Below are 5,693 nucleotides of genomic sequence, written 5' to 3'. Positions count from 1 at the left end.
AAAGGAGAGGCAGAAAGGTCCGAGTCAGAAAAGCCCATGTGACTAGGGAAGCAGAGAGGGCTTTGAAGACACAACACTGCTGGCTTTTAAGATGGAGGAAGAAGAGATACAGAGCCAAGGTGAGCTCTAGAAGGCAGAAAATGAAAAGGAAGTGATTGTCTCCTAGAAAATCTAGAAGGGCCCAGAGCTCTGACGCCATGCCTTTAGCTCCATGCAGCAGATGTTGGACTTCTGAACTTCAAAATTGTAGCATATTAATGTTGTATTGTTTTAAGTCACTGAACATGTGGCAACTTGTGACAGCAGCGGCAGTAAACTAATACGGTACAACTTCCTGGGGTTTGTAAGTTTAATGGGACAGTTTTCTATGTTTTTAAAAATCATTGTTTCCTCCTTTTATTCATCTGATAAAAAATATGTATTAACTACCAATTATTCCATCTTTGTGCCAAGAATTGTGCTAAGTTTTTTCTGTACTCTTCCTCTCAATCATAGAATCTGATATGTTAATATGCATTTCCTCTCTTTTTCTCCTTTTTTAAAAACAAGTTAAATTACTAACACTCTTAACAAAAAGTCTTTTAATTATTTATTAATTAGAAAACAGAATAAATATGTACATATACTGATATATAAACACGGTTTCCACCAGAATCCCTTCATGATGAACAAGATTTACCTGTGAAAATTCTGACCACGGTATAAGAGTTAACCCATGATGATGTTTTCATGGCTCAAATGTAATTTTCAATCTCCTTTTTCTGTTTCCCATCATGTTCTACTCTTTTTTACCTACCATCAGAGACACAGGGGATATTGCTTAGTTATTGAGAGATGTAGCAACTTGGATTAAGAGATATGAATTTAAACCCTGGTTCTAACACTAAAGCTTAAGTATTTTACTGAATGCATCTAATCATCATTTTTCTTATCTAACTGTGTCTAAATATGGACATATGAGGTTAACATTTTTTACTCCAATAATATAAATATAAAATATATTTTTGTCTATTCACTATAAAAAGCATCTATACCTATATCTGTTTATTAAGCCATAAGTTAATTGGTATTTGAGAATGCAAAATAATGAAAAACGATAGTTTTATCACCAAATGGGTAATAAGAACTGGAAAAAAATAATAGTCAGTGGAAATACTTGCAATATTTTTCCTAAAGTGGTATGGAAATTAGTATATAAGGACATAGTACATTAATAATAGCATTTCTTTTACTATTATCTGATGGATTGACGATAGGTCACTAGAGATTTTTCTCTTAAACCTTCTTCATTCTATTAAGAAAACCCTTTCAGAGTAAAATTCAGAGCTCCTGTCTAATAGGTTACAAAGTTAAAGATGATTTGTGAGATTTTAAGGTCGACTGGAATCCCTCCAGAGTACAAAAGACAGTGACGTTACTTGGGGAGTCCATTCTCCAGCACGTTCCCCAAAGTATCAATTATGTAAGACTCAAGTGCTTTTGGCATTGTCAATTTAATAATTCCAAACCATCTTGAAGATAAGTTCCCTCTAATGACTGAAAAGTCATTCTATACTAATCTAAAGAAATAATGTTTTGATAGCCATTGTACCATCATGTGCTAGAGCCTTAAATAACTTTGTTTCTCAAATTCAAGCCAGAGAAGGGTTTTTCCTTCATTTTTAGAAAGTAGTTGAAACAGCTGGATACCCATACTTTAGTGTCATTTGGTTCTAGTGATTTGCTCTAAACACAGCAGGATTCTCTAAAAAATTAAGACATGGGAAAATAAACTCAAGCTTATAGTATAACGAAGCTGTGATGCTGTGTATATCATTCTTTTGGAAACCTTGGAAGGCTGCTTAAGAAATCAACTCCAATTGGGAAATGCATAAACATTAGGATGAATGAGACAATTATCCCTGGTTCCACAGAATTACTGGGAAAGTTCAGCTTATTTTTTAGTGGTGATAAAAATGTACAAATTATTTTTGCATATAAATTGCATGGTCATAAACAGAGTCATAGGATTTTGCAACAGGTGGAATATAGGGACTAGAAAAAGAGATTTTAAAGAACGTTTTTAGACCATTTTACTAATCCATAATCAATGTTTAACTATAAGGAATACCATAAGAATTAATGAAGTATATTGCCGTCAAAACCAGATTTAATTCATCCTCATATTTTAATCTTTAGCATGCCTTTCTATGATTGTTTGTATATAAAAGGTTGTATTCTTAGTTGTATTCTTAGCATACATGTAAAACTTAAATAACTGAAAAATTATTTATTGTCTCTTGTTTTAATACAAATAATGGGGCAGAGGATATAAATGCACAACCCCAAATCATTATGATAACTGATAATTTGAAGATATTTTATGTGTTAGGGTGGTTTGGGCTAAAATTATAGAACATGTCACTAAAAGTTTTCAAAAAATGAGTATTTGTTTACTTACTTATGTACCAACAAATCTATGGCTAGTGGGTTCCAGGGTCATTTTCTTTTTACCCCAATATAATGTTTATTTATTCCCATCAAAAATGTAGTAGCAATGTAAAAAGATGTCTTCTGAAGTCACTTATAATCATTTTTTCCATTTTTTTTCATCTTCAATATCATTCAGATTTATCCTCTTTCAATGTTTTTGACAATTTTTAAACTTTTGATATATTAAGATATCAATCTCTTTTTGCATCTCTGACATCTATGTGCTCTCCCCAAATCTCTCTCTGTATTCTTTTCTGGGGTTAAAATTTAACAGTTGGATAGGCTCTGATACATTTCCTGGGATGTATAAAAATAAGCCTGACAGTCCACTTTTCCTCAAATCCTGGACACAAGCTCAAACTCTGGAGCAAAATGTTGACAAGGTCCACATAAAGAAGTCAATCACACAAAGTTTTTTCCCTGTAAAACGTATTCATTGAAGGACTGAGGAGTTAGATTCATAGATGTTCAAGGTAAAAATCCTAGACTTCAAGTCCTTGGAGAATAGACATCCCTATTCTAACCATTGTTAACTATGATAATGATAACTCCATTTTATTTGGGAGGAATATCTTATCTCCGGGTATTGCCAAACATTTTTGGCACAAAAAGAATGATACTGTTGGCAGTCTATACTTCTCACATTGATCAGTCCATTAATGTTGGAGCCGTTCTTTTTCATTTTGGCATTAAAACTTGACATGGGTGACACCATAAAGAATAGAAATCATCTATCCAGATATTGTCACATTTTCTTTGTTGAAATAGTTCATTGAAGTGGTGAATGTCAGGGAGATCACTGAACAATTCATCAAATCCTTTACAAACTCAACAGTCTATTGGGCGGAGGGATGTCCTTCATATTTATGACTGTTGGACTGGTTGAACACTGCTATTGTTGCATAAACCTAAATGTTATACATGTTACAGTGTCCTTCATGAACTATACAATCTAGTGACCCAGACTTAAGCTGACCATAGAGATGCTTTGATGCTTTTCTTAACTCTGGAAACAAAGCTTGACATAATGACACCAAGGGGCAAAAACATTAACAAGCCATGGTTCTTTGTCATTGGCAGGAACATTTTGAGGTCCAAGTGTGGTAACATGAGGATGAACCTTTTTTTTTTTTTTGACAAAAGCTAGTATATTAAACAGAATCTTTTTGCCATGATGAATTTCATATTCTGTGGTTCATTGTCCTTTAAATACTGCTAGATATGGCTGAAAAAATATAGAGATTACTACAGATGGCTGGTGCAGAGGAACATTCAAAGTCATTTTTAAGTAGAGTCTTTAGTTTCTTCACTCAGAACCATTTGAATTTTTATTTTTTCCAAAGTGAAAAATTAAGAGCCACCAGTGTTGAGCCAAACAATCCTCTAGTGTCTCTGTCAAAAGTAGTTCAAAATCTGAACGATTATACATTATTTTTAAATATAATTCTTTGGCACCCAATGAATAAGAAACAAAACACTGCCCTTTTCTTTGTCATTTAAAGTGGCTCCAGGAAGAGCATAGGCAGTAGTACTTGGTACAATATCCAAATTCATACAAAGGTTGTCCTGGGTGGCACAGTCCATCTTTCCTACATTAACAAGACTATCCAAGTAAGCTCACAACATGTCTGTGAAGTCAGACAATCTCCTCCTTTGGAACAAAAGTGATCAGGCAGACAATACCAACAGTAAAACCAGTTTGTATGGCATTAGCAAAATTTCTTGTATTTAATTCTGTCTCTGTGCTTCTAACGTGTTGCATGGGGAAAATCACTAAACTTTTCTCGGTTCTATCACCACAGTATTTCACTGCAGCTATTCCGGACCTAAAAATGAAGAGGACTTTTATTCGGCAAAGAATTCTATCATCACCACAGTTAAACACTCAAGGTCGAAATAATCCATCCACTTCTTTAGCGAAGTCTCTCCATGTGAGAGCTAAATCCTGGCAGTGTGAACATCTTGGAGAGTTAAAATTCACAAACCATCGTTCTCCAGAATGAACAGCAGCATCAAATGCTCCTCTGTTCAGTGTTATGATTTCAGGATCTTCATCACAAGTACCAAAATCATAATGATAATAATGCCAGCTTTCATGCTGGCTTCCTTCTTGATTAGCTGCAAGTCCCTTTTCTCCACATTTGTCATATTTTTTGTAGATTTTCATCTTTGAGTATTTCATATGCTCTTTTTATTTTTATTTTTAAATTACTATGTGCATTTGGATTATTCAGGTTTTTATCTGGGTAAAGCTTCAATGCTAACTTTTTAAAAGCTTGCCTTATTTCTCTACTGCTTGCAATTTTTGACACTCTAAGTAAACTGTTAAAAATCCTGATCTGTGTCCACTGAAATGGCCACATACACTAGAGAAAACAGAATGACTCCTTTCAAGTCTCTGACATAGTCATTTTTATTTAACTAGACTCCCATCCTTTTCCCTATACAAGTTCTGATTTAAGGGAACATTGATATATACTTCTGGTTCCAGTCAATGTAATATGCAAGTTTGAGAGCTCCTGTCCACATTACTCCAAGTGTGACTCAAAGATCATAAAATCATCTCCCAAATGTTGATCTTGGGTTGTGCGGTTGCCTCCTGCAGCTCCTCCCCCACCCTCAATCCTTGGTGGCTGACCCTACCCAGCCAAGCTCCAGCTGTGCATGTTGGAGTGAAGGAAGTGCTCTCCAACTGCTGTGCAGCTGCGCTCTGGCTGGGGGAGGAGCAGCTGCACAGGGACCATCTGAGGTCAGCTCTTCTCAGGGGCCATTTTAATTACTCAAGAACGGTGGGATTTTTCAGCATCAGCTTCTCTGTTATTTTCTGGCTACTCTTTCAACTTCTAGTATTCCCAAAATAACGTCTGTATCATGAAGGGCAAAGCGGGTGTATCCACTTTTTTCATCTTTCAATTTATATGAATTTTCAGAAGCTCCTAGTATATTTCACTTTCAATTTAATCAGCCAGAATCAGGACTGGTGTCTGACCAGCTAGCTGGGAGAGCAGTGAAGTTTTCAGTAATTGGCCTTTGTCACCTGCAGAGGGGATGGGCTATCGTCACTGCTAGAAGGAAAACTCAGAAGTCTGCCATATACCACTTGACTACTGAGGCCCCAAGAGAAAGACAAGTCGTCAATTCAGAGTCCCAGGTGCACACTGACAAGGGCTCGTTTGAGGATATAGCTGCCTCTAGTAATTGAGATATGATTTTATAGAGAA

The 5,693-nt window shown here is 35.5% G+C and overlaps 1 pseudogene; it reads right to left on the bottom strand.

Moving 5' to 3' along the window:
* Window positions 1-2,732: 2,732 nt before the first annotated feature.
* On the bottom strand, window positions 2,733-4,905 carry LOC118642797 (annotated as a pseudogene).
* Between the last annotated feature and the right edge of the window lie 788 nt (window positions 4,906-5,693).

Source organism: Molossus molossus, unplaced genomic scaffold (genome assembly GCF_014108415.1).
Source record: "Molossus molossus isolate mMolMol1 unplaced genomic scaffold, mMolMol1.p scaffold_m16_p_3, whole genome shotgun sequence".
NCBI lineage: Eukaryota > Metazoa > Chordata > Mammalia > Chiroptera > Molossidae > Molossus > Molossus molossus.
Note: the sequence above shows the minus strand (reverse complement) of the source record. Positions and strands in the feature narration are given on the sequence as shown.